The following is a 16536-nucleotide window of genomic DNA, read 5'->3' on the forward strand; positions in this document are numbered from 1 at the left end:
GAGCCTTGCCCCTGCGTGGCCACGCTCGGCAGCAGCCTGTCCCCGACACCGTCCCTGCCTGTTCCCCAGCCCGGGGCTCCCGCCTGGAGTCCGTCCGTTCTCCCGGTTGCTTTCTTGTCTTGCCCCACGAGTCCGAGCAGAGGCCGGCTCTCCCGCTCTCCGTGTTGGCCCTCACAGCCCCTCCAGTCCCGCTTTTCCACCTCAGGCGACTTTCTGGGCTCTAGATTTGTCGTCTGACCACCTCCCGAGCATGGCCATGGGGCTGTGGGACAGGTGATTGATGGACTGAGTACAAGATGTCGCTTAGTTGAGCCCCGTGACCACTGGTACAGTTCTTGCAAGTTGGGAAACCCTGGTCTAACAGTTTATAGGTTCTCTGAGCCTGTTCCTGGAGGGGAGGGTTTCTTTCCATGACTCCATTAAACATCTTTATGATGCCAGGTGGTCTCATCTATTTTCATTGTATTCCTTGTGATTTTACTGTGGTACAGTTTCTAAATTGAGCTTTTAAGACTGACCTGAAATTTTAATTTCTCTCTTGTATCTTTAGGAGAAAGGCCACCGCTCAGCTGACCTTTGGTTTCTAGAAGAATGTTTAAATCTCCATTTTTCCTCATTCTGAGTAGGTCAGGATGGGGAGATTGCATATTTTAACAGAAGCCCTTGTGCTGATGGGCACTTCGTAACTTATAATTGATGTTTAAACTTTATTTATGCATTTTGATGAAGAGACAGTTTTAAGAGCCCGTAAAGGTGGCTACGGGGTGCAGCTTCTAGGGAAGGTTTGTTGCTTGTGAATCACCAAGGGCTGCTGCAGGGATAGCTGGGCTCACGCGTGTGCAAGGGCAGTGTTTTCTGGAGTGAGGCTCTCCCTGAGAACTCTGATGCAGACGACTTCAGTTGTTGTTTCTGCTAAAGGGGCTCCTGAGCGAAAAGAGAGGAATAAGGATAATATGGAATTGAATCAAATGGGGACATTTTTGTTTTAATAAAATCTAAACTGTTTCTTATTCAATGGGTAGTTAAATATCCATTTTAAAATAGTCCGACCCCCAGCCTGAGGCAACCCTCTGGGGCTTTGTAGTTTCTTTACCTTTTGACTTTCTTCTCCATTTTCTAGAATATGTCAGTGATTTATGGTTTCTGCACCAGGTAATCTGTGATGTCACTGTGGGGGGAGGGGAGTGCTCAGCCTGCAGACCTGGAGGAGGCTTTGTGCATGACTTTCACTGAGCTCTTATACAAGGTCACTGCCTTGTTGCTGTGGCTTCTTCTCCCGAGCCTGTGCTGCTTGGCATGTGTGGGTGTCGTGTGGAGGGTGGCGTATTCAGGTAGAGGGTGGAACGCCATCTTTTCAGATGGTTGACCTTGCGGAGTAGAAGGTCCCAATGCTTTTGCTTGGCCATCAGGCCCCAAGATGTAAAATGTCTTTTTCACCATTGATGTAAACACAGAATAAGAACCTTTCAGGGTGTCTTCCTCACAATCCTGCTTTGGGAAGCCGTTTCCAGTTTAAGCTTTGGATTCTGAAGCGAGTCATGGTGTCCTCCAAGTCACGTGAACGCTGTGTTGGACATTCTGCCATTGGAGTGTTGCCTTCCCACAAGGAAGGGGCTCTATTTCGAAGTCAGAAAGTTGGATCTGGAGCTGCCCCTCCGGGCTGTGGGCTGTCCTTGCCTGGACCGCGCTGGGATGTCCTCTTCTTAGACTAGTTATCTGGTTGAGTCAATGATTCTGAATTCTGAACAACAGTGTCCTTTTTGGCCTCTGGGTCTTTTGGTATTTAAGAAGGTGGCCATCCTCTCCTGACTCTTGGATGTCCTAGTGGGGAGACCATATCCATATCCGCTAACTTAGGACTGCACTGAGGGAGGATGGGAGGGCTCAGCCTCCAGGCCTAATTATCAACCCTGTTTTAAATTTAATTCTGACACATGCAAGGCTGTGGAAATTGCCAGGTAATCCTGGCAGCAACGACGCCACTTTGTCACTTGAATTTTAACTACGAAATAAACCAATACAAAGAAATGCTCGTGCCGATTTTAAAATAGATTGTAGGGCTCAAGAGAGGATGCTGGTGTATTCAAACATGCTTTTTTTTAATAAAGAAGTTCCAACTAGCATGTTTGTTGCCACACCCAAAGGAGATATTACTGGTGGTGTGAGAAAGGATTTGGCCGCTCCTAGGAATTTTTCCTGGGCTGAGTATGCCTTCTTACCTTGGGGAGAGCTCCCTTACTTCTCTTTTGGCCTCAAGGATTTGCATCTGCACCTCCTCCTGTCCAAAGGATGATGTCATGGGCTTTCAAAGACTCAGCTGGGACCACACTGGGCTTGGCGATGCTTTACTGTGTGTGCGCACCTGGGCTGTGTGAGCCTTGCTGGGCAATTCTGAATGTGTTGCTTTGGATTGCCCCCTTGCTTCCTATGAACTAACGAAAAGCACCTTGTGGAAGCAGGGATCAGGATGGAGACACAGCATCGCTTAGCCACTTGCAGGCCTCTGGCCTCTGAACCTCAGGACTTCCAACTGGCTGATGTTGGCCGATCTGAAATTTTACAAACTTCCAGATGCTGTAATTAAGTTTATTTTCTGCAGGCAGATGGCCTTTAGATAATGACTGAAGTGGACAGTGTGGGAATCATTGCAGAGAGGAATAGCCAGAATGTTCCGGAATGTTCTGGGAAGCTCTTCTTCCCTTTTTCTCATCATCATTCTAGCTGCTACCCAAGTGTGTATGTCAGGATAGGCAATGTCAGTGTGTTCCAGGCTTATTGGAAGCCAGAAGCTGCAGAGCGTGGGGAGTAGAAAGAAGCCGTGTGAACTAGGACAGTAGAACACGCATGAGCCCTACAAGGCAGGATTTAAAATACTATGCATCCCTCACTACTCATGGACATGTTTCTTTATGAATCAGAAAGGAAAAGTGCTCCATTTCTTCAGTTTCTGGTAAACATGGTGTCTTGTGGTAGTCTTTCTGTCACATTAGAGTATCAGGTTTTCAGGATTTTTATCTTAAATTGAAGAGATTGCGGGGCAGTTAGCTGGGGGGAATGAGATAACTTGATTTTAGTGAAGTGACTACTTTTATGGTTTATGGTTCTTTTCCTAATAAAGTCTCAACATTGTACACCAAATAAATTAATGTGTAAATAAAAATACAAAGAAATTTTTTGGTATAGTTTATTCTATACGTTCTGCCTTTACTTCTTATTTTTCAAATGCATTACTTAAGGTACAATATACCCCCCAAAAGAGGATGAAAGGGCCATCATAAAATGGGTAAATTCACACAACCAACCTGAATTTGATGTTCAAAATACTTAAAGTAATTCAAATGGCTTCGAGATGATGGTCCTTTTGGTTGTTTCATGAGATTTGTTTGCAGACATTAGCAGCATTTAGATTTTTCTTTTTCTTTTTCTGAAGAAGAAAACCCATCAGCGTGTGGGCTATGTTGTTGTCATTTCCAAGCTGTCCTGGGTCCCCTTTGCTGCAGAACTCACACGGCTAAAACAGCTCGCTGGTTGTGCTGGGCCTTAATGGGAGTTTCTAGAATTGATAAGCAACGACCAGAGCCTCCTTTAAAATGGATTAAGGGGATCTGTTTTTTTCTTTTCTTTTTTCAAGGGCGCCCAGGTGCTGTGGATCCTTAGTGTGATACATGATCCAGGAAGCGCCCCCCCCCCCTTTCCCTCCTTGGTAAGTCAGATACCTCAATGGGAAAGGAAGAAACCGACAGATTTGTAGATAGTGACACTGATAGCTTATGAGTAACACTTATCTCTGCTGTTACAAATGGCAGTGAAGGACCAAGCTTTCAGAAAGGAATGGAGCCACAGGGAGGTGGGGTAATCTCACAGCTTCCCAACAGTCAGAGGCAGAGCTGGGATTTGAACCGTGTTCTTAACCCTAACGTAATACTGCCTCCTAGCATAAGGAATGCTGGCTGAGGATAAGGCAGACACACTTTTTACTTTCTTCCCTACCTGGAAAAGATCCCCTGAAAGAGAAGCTTACAACAAATATTAAGAAATTAGTTTTTCGAACAGCAGTCTAAATCAGGAGACAGCACATATTTTCTGGGAAGGGTGAGGTAGTCGGTATTTTAGGATTTGCGGGCCTTGTAATCTCTGTTGCAACAACTCAACTCTGTGCTGTGGCACTAAAGCAGCCACAGACAGGAGGTAAACGAGCAAATGGGGCTGTGTCGCAGCGAAACTTTATTTAGCAAAACCGGGGGAGCTGAGCTGGACTTGGCCCACAGGCTCTAGAGTTGACTGAGCTCTGATCTACACACTTAGAGCACTCAAAGATCTCGTAGAGTGAGATCTCACAGAATGAGCATGTTTTAGTGGCCAGTAGGTAGGAGTCCTTCCACAACATTTGGCTTGGATGCTCAGAATTTAATCGTAAGTGACTTATAATGTTATAATGAAGTCTACCAGAATTGCGAAAACCTACTCTTTCCAGTCAAGTGTGTCTTGTATCCAGTGCTTGACAGAAGTCTCTAGGCCTCCAGTGTATTAGCGTGAGGCAGGCACCTAGACAGCAGCTTTGCTCAACGTAGACTTGATACGCATTGTTCCCTTAGTGTCTTTTGTTAGTCTAGAAAGTATAGCTCTTTTATGAAGTAAGTTCAGATGCCATTTCCTCTTTTGGTCTCTGTAGAGTTTCTAAATGTGACGTTTTTATTTTACACCCTTCAACATAGCTTAAACATACTATTGCTTATACTTATTGGGGCAAACATGCAATTATTATGGGCTGTCTGATAATGGTGTTGCTCAAAAGTGTTCTGGTATCAAATCTTCCTCTTTCGTTATGAGCAAAACCCGAAGTTTATAAGAGTCCAGTTTGGATAAGGTTGGTGTACGTAAATCATGGGATGATAGCATGGTGATTTCCTTTACCACATAGGTCAAATGAGGTGGTTCTGTGTTTTTTGTACTTAACTTTTTCTTATGAAAAGATACTTCTGGCACTTGAAGGCCTACCTGACTATGCTACTGATCGTCATCTAAAAAGATGGGTGAAGGGGGACCTCCTGGTTGGTCAGTCAGTTCAGCGTCTCTTGGTTTTGGCTCAGGTCATGATCTTGCTTGTAGTCGTGAGATTCAGCCCAGTGTGAAGCCTGCCTGGGATTCTCTCAGTCTCTCTCTCTCTGTCCCTTCCTCCGCTCTCTTGCCAAGGGATGCGCCGCTTACTCTCCTATACCTAGATTTCAGTCCTGCTTTCCAGCTTTTGTAGCTCACACTACGGCCTATATTGTGAAGAGGAGATATTCGGTGCATAAAGTGTATGTTTCTTGAACAATAACAACCACTATTATCAAGCTTTCTTTTTTTTTTTTTTTTTTTTAAGATTTTATTTATTTATCAGAGAGAGAGAGAGCGAGCACAGGCAGACAGAATGGCAGGCAGAGGCAGAGGGAGAAGCAGGCTCCCTGCTGAGCAAGGAGCCTGATGTGGGACTCGATCCCAGGACCCTGGGATCATGACCTGAGCTGAAGGCAGCTGCTTAACCAACTGAGCCACCCAGGCGTCCCTCAAGCTTTCTTTTAATTGGAGGTTCATTCATTACATCAGAATAACTTCAGTTGACTTACTATTTCAAAACCAAGCATTTTCAATAAGATTGCCAACTGCCTTTGCAAAAGTGTTATAGATATTTATGCTTCACTAATAATATGTTAGAGGGTCTCTTTTAGGAAAACCTCAGTATCATGGAGCATCATTAATTTTTTTGTCTATTCCTTCATTTTGATATGTTCCATTATTTATTCATTATGTTATTTGGTTAATTTTTTTTTTAACTTTGTGATTTTTTTTTTTTAAAGATTTTATTTCTTTATTTGACAGAGAGAGATCACAAGTAGGCAGGGAGGGAAGCAGGCTCCCCGTGGAGCAGAGAGCCCGATGCGGGGCTCGATCCCAGGACCCTGGGATCATGACCTGAGCTGAAGGCAAAGGCTTAACCCACTGAGCCACCCAGGCGCTCCCCCCCCCCCCGCCTTTTTTTTAAAGAGGAAGAGAACACATGTGAGCCTGGGGAGAGAAGGAGAGGGAGAGGGAGAGAATCTTAAGCAGGCTGCAGGTTTACGAAGGAGTCCGACCTGGGGCCCCAACTCACAACCCCAAGCTCATGACCTGAGCTAAAACCAAGAGGCAGGTGCTCAACTGACTGAGCCATGCAGGTGCCCCTTAATTAAGCGATAATTAACCATTACTTTGAGAAAGGAGAGAGAGAGGGAACATACATATGTAAGAGAATTGTTTGTCTTTATTTTATGCTTATTTAGTCATTGAGATTCAGCACTTCCTTTATAGATTTTAACAGAATTTGTTTTTAACATTTACTCTTTGTTAATATTTTCCCATTTCATGTGCTTGTTGATTTTATCCTTTTAAATCTGAAGAAATTTATTACAATGTTGCCAGATATTTTTTCTTTTCATAATAAAATCGGTGCTTAGGAATTTAATAAAGATTTTTCTCTACTCTCTTTTGATATTATTACAAATTCTCATTTCTAATTCAGAGAACATTCGGTAATTTATATTTTTATTTATTTTTTTTTATTTTTTAAGATTTTATTTATTTATTTGACAGAGAGAGAGATCACAAGTAGGCAGAGAGGCAGGCAGAGAGAGAGGAGGAAGCAGGCTCCCTGCTGAGGAGAGAGCCTGATGTGGGGCTCGATCCCAGGACCCCAAGACCACGACATGAGCTGAAGGCAGAGGTTTAACCCAATGAGCCACCCAGGCACCCCCCACTTTAGTTATTTAAAAATAGATCCTGTTCTTTGTAACTTGTCTCATAGTCTGCCTTTCTTTTTCCTCACTGACAAAAATCTACCCCCACTTTTACTCTCATGAGAATGTTCAGACCATTAGGATATTTGTAGGAATGAGGGATCTCAGCTGCACATTGCTTCTTCCTACAAATAGAAATCCAGTTTACGGCCAGATGCCTGGAATTGTTTCATTCTTTGATTAATCCCCTTGGTTAGGTTTTGCATTTTGAGATGTTCTACAGCTTTTGCCTATATTTTCACAACTGTTTCAGTACTTTTTATATAATAGAACTTAACCCATTGTGCTGGATCTGATTCAGGGCTCTTCCTCGCATGTCATGTTTGTACCTAACTTCTGGTGTTCGCAGTAAATGTTACGTGGTGTGACCGCTAGATCGAGACTGAGCTGGTGGAACCCGCATGCATCGGTTGACGTCCTCATCTGCTGAGTTTAGAGCACTCACCTAAAATAGTAACTTAAAAAAAAATAGTAACTTAATTATGAATTATCATGTGTCTGCAACAATGGTTCCTAGCTTACACATTCCAGAAGAGAGACAACTGACTGGATTTCTCTTTTTTGAGATGGAGATCAACCCAGGTTTGGACAGATCCAACCACAACTCTGGTCTCTAGCTTTACTTTACTTGGTTTTCTAGATGTCTTGGCTGTAAAATCAGGAAAGTGAAAGAACATCAGCTAAGAGTGGAAAGAGGCAGTGAGAGGTTTGATCGGGTTTGCTGAGACAGAGACTAAGTAGGAAAACAAACGTGCTCGCCGCGTTGCACTCGACTCGGGGCGCTCAGGTGTTTCCGTGGGTGTCGCTGTGCTGATTGCCATTTTATTCCATGATATTTTTGGTGCATTTCTATGTATATTACTGGCACAGGAGCGTCACTTGCTCAAGCATGCGGAGTGTCTGTATTTTGGATTGAAGATTCAGCCTGTCATTCTTAATAATGTCAGAAACACTAAAGCTGTGGACTCCACTCTTTATTATTCCTATCCTGTTTCCTCGTCAGCCTGATGGAAAATCTCCAGGAGAAGATCTGGGGACGCTTGTGCGGGTCTGATTTGCCTGGTCACATGCACTTTACTCCTCATTTCCCAAGTTCCCTGACAGGACAATTGTCTGCCTCCGCTAGCCCCGTTGGAATACATAAGGACTCCCATCATGGAGCTGGGGAAATCTTGCTGTCTCTTCTATATGGGATTTTGGCCCTTTTCCTCATTTTAAGTGAGTGTCTGCCAAGTATGTTTCGTTCTGGCTTTATGACCGCTTTAAATATTTGTGAATCACAGATGTGTGGTCAAGTTCAGAATCCATTTCTTTCCTTTGCTTCGTGTTTGAGTCAGGCTGGGGATGGCGTCCGTGTGCTGTTCATTCTCATGTGCCTGTTCCAGGGGTGGATGTGTGTGTGAGGTTAATTGCTGGGCTTGAAGGTTACATGTGCTTGTAAGGATTTTTGCCCCCTTGATCAAACTGTGCGTAAGATCTTTTTGGCCGAACTTCCCTAAGGGCATAAAAAATGACCCCGTGTTTGGATTTTGGAATTTCATGGGACTTGGGGGCTTTCCTGTGTTGTGGCCTCTAGAAGCCTTGGAGAGGATCCTAGAGCTTCAGGGCTGCAAACCTAATCAGCTCATGTTTTATCCACTGGAGCTTTTCATGTGGTTTTCATGTGCGTTTGTATCTCTTTTAGCCTTCCAGGCCACAAAGGGATCAGAGTCATCTTGCTTCATTTGCTTTTGCTTACGGCTTTGGACAGTAACCATTATTGGTTAAACCGAAGCAGAAAAAGCAAAGGTTGGAAAGATGGTCAGGAGATTCTGGGAAGTAAATACCACCATATTTTCATATAAGGGTATCTAAGAATAGTGAACAGATCTTAGGTTTCCAGCATTCAGAAATATGGCGGGCATGTCTAAGTTTTTACCAAGCTCAGATTATTTTTTGGGTGGGTTGGGGGTGACGGCCTTGCTCAGAGCTCAGAGGCCATATGCCTTTTTTTTTTTTTTAAGATTTTATTTATTTATTTGACAGACAGAGAGATCACAAGCAGGCAGAGAGGCAGAGAGAGAGGAGGAAGCAGGCTCCCCACTGAGGAGAGAGCCCGATGTGGGACTCGATCCCGAGACCCTGGGATCATAACCTGAGCCGAAGGCAGAGGCTTAACCTACTGAGCCACCTAGGTGCCCCACCCCCATATGCCTTTTGAGAACTATGCCTCCTGCTCCCACAGCAAGCCACCTTCCTGCCACAGGGATGGTTGAAAGGTAAGGCACTTTCTCTGCTGGCCAGTCATGAATCCCACCTAGTGGCCACCCAGACTAAGGCTAGTTGAGGCCATGCTTCCAGCTGGGGCACCGAGACCGCATTCCTTCTCTCCTAGTCAAAAATAGTACTGAAATTGTTCTTTCCTCTTTCCAGCATCCAGTTTTCATTTTCTGGATCTTTTCTGGATCTTTCCAGTAGGAATGCAAATATCTACCATCTTAAAAAAATGACCTGTTGATTTTCATTTCCCCTCCGGCTAAAACCCACATCTCTCCCCCCCACCCCTTTTTTTAAATGGAAAAACTCCTTAAAAGCACTTGCTTGTATTTCTCGTCCCCAGTTCCCGTGTTTGCCTTTCCTCTTGAACTCACTTAGACCGCCAGTCTTCCATCAGAACTGTGTCTTCCGGTCACCGGTTAACGTCACGTTGCTGACCCGAGGGGTCAAGGCTGCGTCAGCATCGCATTTGGCAGTCTGTCCAGTCAGTTGTCAGTGTTCCTACGCTCATCCCTTCCTGTTCTTTTTTTTTTTTTTTTTTTTTTTAAAGATTTTATTTATTTATTTGACAGAGAGAAATCACAAGTAGGCAGAGAGGCAGGCAGAGAGAGAGGAGGAAGCAGGCTCCCTGCTGAGCAGAGAGCCCGATGCGGGACTTGATCCCAGGACCCTGAGATCATGACCTGAGCCGAAGGCAGCGGCTTAACCACTGAGCCACCCAGGCGCCCCCTTTCCTGTTCTTTGAAGCAGTTTCTTCATCTGGTTCAGGGCACGTGGCCGTGCTGCGGTTCCTAAATGTTCTTGGCCACTTCCTCTTAAGCTCAATTGCTCATTCCCTTGCCCCCTGGAGTCCCTGGGCATTCAAGGTCTTGACCTTGCCTCTCTGCCCTCCCCCCCACCCAGTGTAAGCTCCATGAGGGCAGAGATTTTTGCCTGTTTTGATCACCAGTCCATCTCCAGACATATGTGAGAAGAGCCCAAGAAATAAAAAGCTGTCAATAATTATTTGTTGAGTGGATGGATTTATAGAGGTGTGGATGGTTGGGCGGATGGATGGAAGGATGGACTGATCTTTTGGGATTTTCCCAGCTAGGCGAGAAAAACCCTACTTCTAATTTGGGCACGGGCCTGGAGTTCTGTGAGCTCGCTGCGTGAGGAAGGAATGAGATTATTCTCCTTTTAATTCCAGCTACACTTGGTGTGTTTGGTTTAATTTTCCCCATGATATTCGGCGGGTGGGTATTTGCTAGTTCACCTTTGCTCAGCTCACATGTCACCTCTCTGGACCTCGCTCTTCCCTCTCCGTGACCAGATGGATGAGGTCGCCCTTCCTCTGTGTCCCCGCACTCCTGTGCATGTCCCCACAGTGGCAATTTAAAGTTGGATCCATGCAGTCTTCTCTGTTCAGACTGTGAAGCCCTTGGCTTGATTGCATTTCTCTTCCCAGTACTTAACATTCTGGCACACAATAAGCACTCATTACATTTGTGTTATTTAATGAAGTGATTTAGACCGAAATTTTGTAAAACATAACTTACTCTAACGGTCCTTAAGAGTGCAATAAAAATGTGCCTCTCTAGCCTTCTGATTGTGCTGCATTTAAGATGTTTATTTCATGATTTTACAATAATTAAATAATTAGATTTGCTGAAGCCATTATAGCCGGTCACCAGATTGTCCAGCTGGGGCCTGAATAATCCAGTCTTCTGCCTTTTGAGTAGTGTTTGCCATCTCCCAGTATAAGGGAACATTCTTCATAGTGTATCCTAGAGAGGAAAGGGTGTGTGGTCCCTCTGAAGTCTCTTCTTCCCTGACGGTTGTCTGTGAGATGGGAAGATGGCTGAAAGGGAAGGTGACAGTACTTAATAGCATGGGGACAGAGACCAGGGGTCCCTTCTCTGCATGGTAGGATCAGATGTCAGTTCCTTCTTGGCATTTGCATTTCTTAAATTCAGCATTTGGACCTCTTGTCGGTGTCACAAAGAATTTCATCAGCATCATCTTCAAGGAGTAGATATTCTTAAACATAAAAATAGCACAACACAGGTGGCTGTCAGGTCATGGAGCTCAGGCAAGCTCAGAACTCTGAAGGCCGATGTCCTGTCAATTTGCTATTGTAATGTACATGTTATTGAAATGAAATGTCAATCAATGTGATAGAACAAATTAATAAGAGAAGAGAGAAGAACCACATGGTCCTCTCAATCGATGCAGAAAAAGCATTTGACAAAATCCAGCATCCGTTCCTGATTAAAACGCTTCTAAGTATGAGGATAGAGGGAACATTCCTGAACTTCATCAAATCTATGTATGAAAGACCCACAGAAAATATCATCCTCAATGGGAAAAAGCTTGCAGCCTTCCCGTTGAGATCAGGAACACGACAAGGATGCCCACTCTCACCACTCTTGTTCAACATAGTATTAGAAGTTCTAGCAACAGCAATCAGACAACAAAGAGAAATAAAAGGTATCCAAATTGGCAATGAAGAAGTCAAACTCTCTCTCTTCGCAGATGACATGATTCTTTATATGGAAAACCCAAAAGATTCCACCCCCAAACTACTAGAACTCATACAGCAATTCAGCAACGTGGCAGGATACCAAGTCAATGTACAGAAATCAGTGGCTTTCTTATACACTAACAATGAAAATACAGAAAGGGAAATTAGAGAATTGATTCCATTTACTATAGCATCAAGAACCATAAGATACTTGGGAATGAACCTAACCAAAGAGGTAAAGCATCTGTACTCGAGGAACTACAGAACACTCCTGAAAGAAATTGAAGAAGACACAAAAAGATGGAAGACCATTCCATGCTCTTGGATCGGAAGAATAAACATTGTTAAAATGTCTATACTGCCTAGAGCAATCTGTACTTTTAATGCCATTCCAATCAAAATTCCACCGGTATTCTTCAAAGAGCTGGAGCAAATAATCCAAAAATTTGTTTGGAACCAGAAGAGACCCCGAATCGCTAAGGGAATGTTGAAAAACAAAAATAAAACGGGGGGCATCACGATACCTGATTTCAAGCTTTACTACAAAGCTGTGATCACCAAGACAGCATGGTACTGGCATAAAAACAGACACATAGACCAGTGGAACAGAGTAGAGAGCTCAGATATGGACCCTCAACTCTATGGTCAAATAATCTTAGCCAAAGCAGGAAAAAATATACAGTGAAAAAAAGACAGTCTCTTCAATAAATGGTGCTGGGAAAACTGAAATGTCAATTTGTAATGTACATATTGAAATGTACATATTGAATTGTACAAAACCACAGTGATGTGTCCTTATGGAGTCCCTGCCATGCTGGGGGCACAAATCTGTGTCAGTTGAATGTGTACATATATTTATAGTTGGGTTAATGTAGATAAAGCCATAAATATAGGTAGATATGGGTAGATAGACATAGAAGTATAGCTATAGATGGGCGTAGAGAAATATACAGACCTGGATATATAGATACAGACACTTACATGGAGATACACATGTAGACATGTGTATACATGTATGGAGATACAAATGTAGACAGAGATCATGTTATTAAGACTCATGAAGACTCATGAAGGCCACTAGGTCAGGATTCCAATTAATGAAACAAATGTCTAAAAACAGTATGCTGAAGCCAAGGGTTGTGTCTTTGCTTTGGATTTTTGGTAAAGTGATTGTGGGCTGCTACAGTCTCTGCCCAATTGAGGAAAACCACAGCTATTTTAAATAAATGATCCTTTCACGAGCCTGATGCTGTGAACACAATAGAGTCTGTGGATGTGTGTACACACACACACACACACACATTTTTCATCAGACAGTGGACAGTCACCCCCCCCCCTTTTTTATCAGCTATCCCAGGGCTGGGAACTGCTGTGCTGCCACTGTGTGCCCAGGTGGGAGCATCAGGTAGGAGGCATCCGTGGGCATGCCCACAGTAGGTGCCAAGCAAGAAAGGACAGCAGCAGTGGAGGACATGACTGACCACACACTTCCTTTTATTGGTGCTTATTGTAAAGTGTCGCCGTTGAACCCAGCATCTTTGTTGACAGGTCTAGCTCTTTTTTCCCAGGTAGCTATGACTTTTCTCTATTTTCTTGGAATGCTCTCCTTCTTAATTTGATACATAGTTATATACTAGCTTTCTCATTCTGTGGCCGTATTTTCTAGGAGCTGATTACATGTCTTTTCATAACTTTCTATTTTATGTACAATTTTATGCTCATCTAAGATTATTTCATAATCTAGGTGTAAAAAAGTTCTGTGCAAAGGTCTTAGGAGTTTCTTCTGGGATGTCACAGTAATTATGAATTATGAGGTAGCTTTGTTTTGTGATTGTAATGTTCAGTGTCTTGTATACCAGCTTTGGCTCTTATTTTCTTTCTTTTTCTTTCCTTTTTTTGAGAGAATGTGTGCGTGCGCATTAATTGGGGGAGTGGGTCAGAGGGAGAGAGAGAATCCCAAGCAGGCTCCACACCCATCATGGAGCCCAAGGTGGGGTTTAACCTCAGAACCTTGAGATCATGACTTGAGCTGAAATCGAGAGTAGGACCCTTTAACCGACTCAGCCCCCCAGGTGCCCCACTGACTCTTGTTTTCCTATTCTCAGTCTGTCTCTATGGCAAATCATTTACAAAGTAATTTCTGGTTTTTTTTTTTGGGGGGGGAAATCCTAAATGGTCAGATATGCCTACAATGAACCTTTCTACCCATAGATGCCTGGTTTGTGGAGATTTGATTCGTTTGGAGTAGCTTTTTCTCCCTAGCCTGAGCCCAGGCCAGTTCCCCAGGACAAATACCCTTAGTTCGCCCCTAGCTACCCGCAGAGCTCACCCTCTTTGTGTCTGAAGGAGGTCTTGGCCCCGTTCACCAGTGGATGTCATTCAACAGTCCTCCCAGTGTCGTGATGGCGGTACACATTTAATAAAGATTCTCCAGTATTTCATAGTATGAAACTGTGTAGAAGCACTGGTAATGACCTGACAGTAATTCCTGTCACGGCTCACGTGACGTGGGTGCTCGCCACGTTCTAGACACCGTTACAATTGCTTTACTTACTTGCTTTCATCTTCTCGACAAACACGCAGAGCCGGTGCTAGTATTATCCCCAGTCGAGAGGTGAGAAAACTGAGGCTTGGAGAAGTTGAGAAACTCACCAAGGTCATGCAAAGGTGGTCTGGATAGCTGAGCCCAGTGGATACTGTACCTTCTTAATCCAGTGTATGTGTCGCCCCCTTTATTTTGTAAAGGTCGTGGGGAGAGCTCCCGCAGCAGAACATTATGTACGAACACTGTAAAGCAGCAGAACCTGCGTATTTTAAACGTGGCACACTGAAGAGCTCTAGGTTTCTGCAGAGAGTGTCTCGGTTTTATTTCCTGGAGCTGGCAGACATTTTGAGGGTTAAAGCCACTCTCACATGTAATTTTCTTGCAGGAAACACATAACTGGTGGTGAATCTCAAATAAAGATCCCTCGTGGGTAAATCTGTATAAACAAATGGTGACTTTCCTGTATCCCTTCCTGTGTATGGGGTCATTGAGGACTAGCTGTCATTGCAATTAATGTCTGATTGGACATTATGTTTCTATTATTATTATTATTATTTAAGATTTTATTTATTTATTTGACACAGAGAGAGAGATCACAAGTAGGCAGAGAGGCAGGCAGCGAGAGAGGGAGGAAGCAGACTCCCTGCTGAGCAGAGAGCCAATGCAGGACTTGATCCTAGGACCTTGAGACCATGACCCGAGCCGAAGGCAGAGGCTTAACCCACTGAGCCACCCAGGCATCCCTATGTTTCTATTATTGATGGAAAACACTAGCCCTTTCCTTGAAAGTTGTAAGGAAACTGGCAAGGTGAAAGAATCTGTGTTGGAGATCTCCACATCTCCAAGCAGACATTATTGAGCACATGCGGTGGGTAGGACCGTTTCTGGGGTTGGAAGCACACTGGTATACAAGAGAGGCTCTGAGCTATCACGGGGCATATGTTTTAGGTGGAGAGTTCGACCATAACCAATAATTATAGAGCATATATATTATATAATATAATATATCTATGGTAGCTACATGTTACATATATAAATATTTAGTTATATCACAACAAATAAGAAGAGTATGGTATAGCGATCAGTGCAATGTGGAGAGCCCAGACTGGTCGTGTGGTAGAGAGTGCCGAGGTGGCCACTTTGGATTGGCCTGTATGTAATGAGGGAGGGGAGAGTGGTGGGAATTGACCACCAAGATGGGTGAGCATTAGAGCGTGTAGGGCTTCACAGGGCGGGACACCAAATATGGACGGTTCGTTATGGGCGTTGAGAAGCCTCAGTAGAACCTGTAGAGGGACTGGATTTACTGCATTTTTCAGTTGTTGTTCAAGATTGTCAGAGTCAGAATTGGGAAAGTGGGTGGTGGATTAGCCAGAGGGGAAGCCGGAAGACCAGTTCGAAGCCCATCGCAGGTGACCGGGTAGGGCATGATGGTGGTCAAGGGCCACCGCATAGGGCATGGTTGGTCAAGATGGAGAAAACTGGGTGGGTTTAGTGTGTTCTCAGAACGAGAGTCAATGGTGCTCTGGCGTGGGCATTGGTGACGAGAGGAAGAAAAATTAAGAAGGAATTGTAGGTATTGGACTTGAGAATGTCGGTGGGTGATGGACCATTTATGGAGACAGAAGTCCTGGGCTTAGAGGAGACGCAGGATTTGGAGGGGAAAATCAGAACTTTTCGAGGGCCCTGTTAATTTTGGGTTGACAGCTTTCATTTCTGATCCAGTGGAGAGAACAGGCAGGTGACTATGTGAACCCGGACAATCTGGGAAGGATCGGGGCAAGAGGTAGACTGGGGAGCCGCGAACATGGCCACGGTGATTACCGTCCAGGGCTCTCCGCTCCGATACGCCGGAGGGAGGAAAACAATGCCGTAGACAGAACCATGGGCGCTGCAGCGTTTGGGGAGGGTCCCAGCATCTGCTGGAGAGCTCTTCGTGTAATAATCCCCCTGGCACTGTAGTGCTTTGATACTTCGGAAGTGATCTTAAAAATGACAAAAAGTCCCAAGGGGAATTCTCCCCTCGAGAGAGATTTCATTCAGCATCTTAGCCAAAAAATTCTCCACGGCTGTAACATTAAATGCCATCCTGGTTCTAGGAAATAAGGTCAGAGTCTCACTTTGAAGTCTGCAGTGGAAGTCCCTGTCTGCATTTATTTTGCTTTTTTTCTTCCAGATAGCAGTTCAGGCTGTTTTCCGTAAATGCAGGCTCTCCGCAGTCGAGGCTTGGGAGGCGTGGGGCAAGGCGGGACACGGGTAGTAACGATCTGTCCCGTTCTCCTTGGTCCCAAAATGCTGCTGTCTGACATACAGATTTGCCCTACCGTTTTTGCATTCTTCTTTTTAAATTATTGTACTATTTTTCTAGGGACCTTGAGCTGGCAGCAGGCAGCATACTTGTTGACTAAGTCAGTCTC

General features: G+C 44.3%; 1 protein-coding gene across 2 annotated transcripts in view; it reads left to right on the forward strand.

Moving 5' to 3' along the window:
• The window catches only part of SEMA5A (semaphorin 5A), a 466391-nt gene that overhangs the window by 100813 nt on the left and 349042 nt on the right, over nt 1–16536 (forward strand). For both annotated transcript variants that reach the window (XM_082725185.1, XM_082725188.1), the window contains exon 3: nt 3632–3703. The gene's annotated coding sequence lies outside the window, so the exon portion shown is untranslated. The remainder of the gene's footprint in view (nt 1–3631; nt 3704–16536) is intronic.

This window comes from Mustela nivalis (genome assembly GCF_964662115.1).
Source record: "Mustela nivalis genome assembly, chromosome: 3".
NCBI classification, from domain to species: Eukaryota; Metazoa; Chordata; class Mammalia; order Carnivora; family Mustelidae; genus Mustela; species Mustela nivalis.